Raw genomic sequence first — 6697 nt, forward strand, 5'->3', positions numbered from 1 at the left:
GTTTAAACTGCGATGTTTCATTAAAACCGAGATATTCGCTCTGATATTGCTATTAATGACTAATGAATGCAAAGGATTCCACAAATCCTCTCTTTGATGTGTTTCCACATGAAATGGGCTAAAAGGGAAGAAATCACGTGTGAACATGAAAAGGAGTGGAAAAGGAGATAGAAAAAACCAGGAGGCACACCAAAGGAAACAACACAAAAGACGGCATTACATACGACCGCGAGCACTCGCATGAGCGGTCGTTTGGCGTGGATTCCGAGGCTCCTCGTCAACCTGAACAAATATTATAAAGGAGACCCTATCTTCATCCTCTCTCATCAATCCTAGCCTCCACCATTTCCATCTCCATAGCCACCATCACCACCATAATCCATCTCCCTCTAGTTCATAATTGTAATCATGCATCGCACAAGACATCCATTGTAAGACATGTTATCAATTAATCGATCTTCAAGATGTGTTCTTCATGCGATCCGATCTCGAAGTGTGAGTTGTTTGGTAAGGTATGGGTTGAGGCATAGACCTTGCAACCCTCTCTATTCATTGTGGGGATCAATGGAAGGGCTTTGACTTAACTTCCCATATGTGTGAAATAATTTTTTTCCGTAGATGTCTCATATCTTGTTGGAGATCTTCATCCCTGCAGGCACCCAGGATCATGGAGATCGAGCCACGGAGAGGCTAAGGGCAGGGTGAACGTGAAGTGTTATTCTAAACACCAGTGAGCGAAGGGTTTAGTATGGTAACACAGATCCAATTCCTGGGATTCATGATGTGTAGTCATTAAACTCCCAAAGCTTTTGTCTGATTATTATAATCTTAATTATCAGGGCAACCCCGCGCGATGGATAGGGCCTTAGGTTGGACAACTAATTCAGAATGCGTGCCGATCAAGATGTTATTTGGACACATCTCCCACTTCGGTTCATAAAAAACACATCTTGATGGGTGACTTCCAGCGCACAAAGTAAGCATTTGGTCCCAACACAAATACATGGTTGTAAGCATTGAGATTTCATACCCGTACCTCTTTTTATTATAAGTGTTTAATAACAATTAGCTTGATTGATCCGGTCAAAATCTAGAATTATTTCTTTGACAAAAGCTTGCTAGAGACCATAGATTAAAGGGAATCTTCCTCTCGCGGTTTTGATAATCCAAGGTCACCTCTTGGGGGAAATAGGTGTGGGGTACTTTCTGTTCCATTACCGGATCACATCAAAAGGAAGTATCGGGAGACATAGCATAGAGTTGTCTGGCTCGCATCCGGCGGGCTTGACAGGCCACTCAACCAGCTTGTATGCTGGAGAACTTGAATTCTTGCTCGCCCGAAGCCATGGAGGTTGTGGAGAAAATGGTGTGCAAGTAGGAGATGTGAGCGGAGTTTGGTGCGATATTTATCCCGGCATCTGGCATCGTTTAAATAGTGAGGGGACGGCCGAACCGAACCGCCGTTGTGTTTAAGGACAGGCGGCTCACGAACGGACCTGCGGCTGGAGTAGGTTTGCTAGCATATGCATGCATTTTAATGGAGTAAGGTAGGAAGTCTGTGACCATTTTAATGCAGCAAGGAGGCGTGTTCATCTAGAAGAACATCGCTCGGCGCTCTCTCAGCCGGTGCTCTCTCAGCCGGTGCGACGCTTCAATGCCGGTAGTGAGAGGTCGTGTCCATCTACGTCGTTGTCCTGTACGGTTAAATCGTGGGCATCAATGCGGATCGCTGCATGCTCTAGGCCAGCATGAATACGACATGACAAGTGGCGCAACGCGTGGGATGGAAAGCGCGGGAGGGAGGGTAGGGGGTATGGGTGGGCTAGGGCTTTTAGACGCGGGCGTGGTAGTAGTTCGGACGCCTGCAAAGCCTCCCATACATTTGTCTCAGGTTTGCGAGAGAAAACACATTCAGACCGCTCGGCGGACCGTTACAGGACCACGTTGGATAGATACAGCAATTCGAACGTGTGTGTGCGGTTTGAGGGTCGCCGTTTCGGAGTATCTGTTCGAACACAAATTGTCATCCAACGTGGTAGCCATCGATCCGCAAACCAGTCAGGATGCCGAAGATTCTACAAACCAGACACAAATCAGGGGGTTTTGCTGGCGTTTGGACCGCTGCCAAGGACACGTCCGACCCATCGGACCCACCAGAAACCTTTCCACGTGAACTAGTTGTTGTGCATTCATCCGATCAGCGCCGCATGCATGTCAGCCAAGAGCGGACGCGACCTCTCAACAAAACTGACATTGAAGCGGCACACTAGGTCTTTGTGTCTGTTCAATGCCGGAGAGATGTGACCGGACGGGACTGGACTGTTGTGTACCATGTTCAAACCGACTCACATTCATCCGCGTGTAGGCATTAAATAGGTGCGTGGGCCGAGAGTCCCACTTCAAAGCCTGCATTAAGACAACCTGCTGCTTGGCCTGGTCGACACCCACCATTTAAATGTTACCTTCTCACCCAGCACAACCATCACCACACCATGTCCACCATGTCAATGAGCTCTAGAGTGGCGTGGGAGAGCCTCTTTACGAAGAAGTACCAGGAGTTGGCCAACATTGTGGCCGGCTGGCAGCCCCATCGTGTGCGACAAACAGAGGCTGGATGTGGGCGAGCTTGCCGGAGGTCAGCGATGAGGACCAAATGATGGATGAGGAGTCCGACCATGAGCCGGAGCCCCCTCCGCACAGGCACACTTCAATACCATCATGGCATAAGAACAACCAGCGCCACTGATGTCGCCATTCGGGCAGGCGTAAGAGGACCAATGCTACACCTCCGGTTCCTCGATGAACACTGACCCGCAGAGAGGAAAATCGCCACAAACCAGATGAAAGACGATGCCTTTGCAGCCATGGTCGCGGGTGATCCGAGCTTCCTAGGTGACCAACATGCGCTGTACGTGTCCATGCACAGCGCCTGCCACATCTGCCGCGAGCGATGGCGGCTGTGTGTCCTGCGGGCGGAGAGAGACGCCTTGTTCACGGAGATCGAAGCGGATCTAGATGAAGAGAAGGCGCATGCAACCGAGGACGTCGCATGCTCTGCTTTGGCTGCACCACCCCGTGGTTTGCGCCCCACCACAAGGACTAAAAGGCTGGCCCGTCCACATCTGGCGCCACCGATAAGGCGGACTCTGACAAGGAAGAGTAGGACATGGGACGTGGGCACATATGGTGTCCCATGTGGGTTGTGCCCCATGTCTTACTCTTCCCCTCTCACAGCTTCACTTCACAGGGATCATGACTATTGAGGTTGCCAGACATGGGGAAGAGATGACGTGCAAAATGGATGCCGCCACGCCCAGCGAAGATGTAGACTACGTTAAAAAAAGTTTCTTCTACTTACATTTAGTAAAGATATGTTGAAAGTGTAATGAATTGGTCCGCTGTAAATAACAATTGCCTGGTTCACATGAAATTTGCCCTATTTATACAAATTACTTTTGAAATGTGTCCCAATTTTTGATCTCTAGGGTTGGATGGTCGGCTCCTGTATCACTATCCATGGACGTGTCCGCAGATAAATAGATAGTTCATTTTAGGAGTTCATGTTGTAGATACCCTAAAAGAGAGGCTTATATTCCTCAATAATCCCATAGTATGATAGCTGAGTAAAACTAGGCCCTCACAGTAATTAGAGTATATGGACTGTTAGCTCTGTTTGGCCTACCGATCCTGACCATCCGATTTCGGGCAGAATCACCATGAGTCGTTCGATATTTACCTGATAAATCTCAAGCGTCTGATAAAATTCCAATTGCAATAAATTGTAATATCCCATCCCCTACCATGGCATTTTTGTCATTTCATCTCATTTCACATATAAGCATATACATAAAATGCAGCACCTCCCGTACAACCCTAGTGGTAGAACCCTAGCCGCCGCCCCATCCATGCATCCACCCGTGCTCATTCGCTCCCCTTCCCGGCCACTTATCCTAGAGGGCCTCAGCCTCCTAGAGGGCCCCAGCCTCCTCCCACGCCGTTTATCCCCCGATGAGGCCGCCACCTCAATCCCCTGCCCAACTCGGTTCGTCACGAGCAGTGAAGGAAAGATGACCCCGCCGCCTTGGGTTAGATAAGCCACTGCGAGGTGAATTCGTTACCCTCATCTCTTTGTGTGTGTGCGCGCGTGTGACTAATTTTGTTCGCCATATTGCAGCTCGTCCGGGATCTGAGCGCACCCCTCGCATCCACCGTTCATCATCCACTTGGCCGCAACCATCCACAAGAAGAGGGGATGTCACGACAGTCGGGTCATGGATCATCCACTTTGACCTTGCACGTTCGCAACACACTTTCTCTATACCGATATCGTAGTTGCAGTATGCGGCTACGGTTGGAGGGTCGTCACCGGCGTGGCACCGATGCGTCCCTTCCCTCTGCCTGGAGCTGCAAGTGGAAGGTACCATCTTGGCTTCCCATATTTGATTTTGTGTGTTTTCCTCCGAGGATTTTAGTACAGTTCCGTGATTAATCAAGTGGAGAGTTTGTTTGTTTGTTAGGTATTTAAATATCAGTTTTGTTGGACTAAAAATTATGGTTGATGGAATTAAATTTTATTGGATCAAAAGTTGTGGTTGATGGAACTAAACTTGGATTTGATAAAATTCTGTATTGCTTGCACTGAAAGTTGAATGTTTGTTCCATGGTTGTGCCACAGAAGGCCAATCACCATGGAAGGCAAGGAAGAAAAAGGAGGTTATGATACCAACAACCATCAACCATTAGGAGGAGGAATATAAAACAAGTTCAGAAGCCATGGACCATGCTCAGCCTGATTTTAGGCACCCTCAAATATAGGTAATACATCAGTTTGATGGCACAAACAGCTTACTCCCTGAATAAAAAAGGTTCTTTGCTTGAATATGTATGTCTCTGACACATGGTTGAAAAAGGATAAAACTAGAAAAGCAAAAGAGGACCCTAAGCTTTTTAGTATCATCTTGTTCTGAGGCCACAATCCTGTAGCATACTAGCATGTGTTCCGCTAAGTTTTTCCCAATTTTATTAGTTTGTGCCTTGAATACGATCATCGCAGGTTTATCCATTTATCATTTCGATACTTTCTTATTTCTGCAATAACAACAAATGGTAGCTAGGTTGCAATCTGTAGAGAAAGGAATGTTGTATACCTAGGTTATACCTAGGTTATTTATTTTATACTTTGCGGTTTGTCAACACTTAGTAATCCGAATATGTATATGTTTGCTATTTGTTCACTTTTCCTTATTTGTTCACCGAATAATGTTTGTGCATCAGTACTTCTATCATTAATCTACCTTATATAAGTACTACTATCATTAACCTACCCTGAGTACCCTAGGCGCGGTTTTTGCTTCTCTGGGTTGCCTAATTAAAGATTGTGCTTCTAGAGGCACCGAGAGTATCTCAGTTGCAATCATCTGTCCTTTTAAACGAGTTTTGAATATTTTCCTCTTTTTGTATACAATTAACCTATTCTTGAAGGGTAGTACCTATTTTGGACAAAATGTTTATATCTATTTTCTAACACTATCAACTCATTCATGTCATCTTTGAGTACGGGAAGCTATGAAGTTCATTCAACCATGCTTTAGTTTTCCACAGAAGTACGACATGGGCTAAGATGATGCAAATTTCTTGCTTTTGCGCAAGTTATCTTTCTTGGGCTTATGGTCTGCGCATAAGGATATGTTTTTTCCCGCTATTTGTTTGCAAAACCATGAAATGTTCATCAATTTGGGAAAAGGTCATGAATTTTAAAAAATCCCAAATATAAATTATACACAAATTAAAAAATATTTGGGAATTCAAAAATTATTCACGGATTTAAAACTGTTCATGAATTTAGTTATTTTCAGAGAATTTTAAAAATATTCATGAATTTTATAAAACAAATGGAAAAAGGAGAAAGGGAAATGAAGAAGGAAAATGAGAAGGAAAAAAAATATAACATGGAAATTAAAAATGGAAAAAGAAAAATACTCCCTCCGTATTTATATTAGTTTACAGAGAGAATAGATTATAGAAAGAGAAGGACAAGTAGAGAAACAAAGAAAAGATAAGAAAATGGTCACAACCTTCCCAAAATTAGGCGAAGGTCCCAAAACAGCCGTGAGCTCTGTTATAGATGGTTTACTGTACCGCCGGATAGCCACGCTGATGGGTTGGCCCATGAGAAGGGCTGCTTGGGCGATCAATATTGTACCACTTGTAATTAGTTTTTTTTCAGGCAACCACTTATAACGAGTGATACATCGAAATCACTAATTAAGGAGTACTTATTGCAAAAAACACTCCACTTTTCCGGGTCGCGACAAGTGGCACACATGCAGCATGCCACTTGTCGCAACCTGAAGTTTTCCCTTTTTCCGTAGATCCGTTTATTCAAAACGTTTTATCTTTTAAACCGTGCGTTCAAATCTCGAACCGTTTTCACTATTGGATTCCTCGCGTCGAGATCTTCAAAGCTAGATCTCATGTTGATAGATTTTGACGAATTTTTTTTTTCACGAAAAAAAACGGACAAAAAAAATCGGGCGAAAAAACCGAAACAGGGAGCACGTTTTTTTCCTTTTCCGAAATAGGCACGCCCGTGCCTCTCACGAAAATCACGCCCGTGCCTTTTGTGGAAGGAAAAAAAAACAGAAAATACGTTTTTTTTCGTTTCTGAGAGGCACGGCCATGACTCTCGCGAAAGCAC

General features: G+C 45.1%; 1 long non-coding RNA gene across 1 annotated transcript; it reads left to right on the forward strand.

Annotated features, from left to right (window-relative positions):
• Positions 1 to 3914: 3914 nt before the first annotated feature.
• On the forward strand, positions 3915 to 5127 carry LOC119271456. The gene is made up of 3 exons (XR_005134534.1): positions 3915 to 4105; positions 4175 to 4417; positions 4676 to 5127. It is a non-coding gene; the product is annotated as an uncharacterized LOC119271456 (long non-coding RNA).
• Positions 5128 to 6697: the final 1570 nt, after the last annotated feature.

The sequence above is a fragment of the Triticum dicoccoides genome, chromosome 3A (genome assembly GCF_002162155.2).
Source record: "Triticum dicoccoides isolate Atlit2015 ecotype Zavitan chromosome 3A, WEW_v2.0, whole genome shotgun sequence".
Lineage (NCBI taxonomy): Eukaryota > Viridiplantae > Streptophyta > Magnoliopsida > Poales > Poaceae > Triticum > Triticum dicoccoides.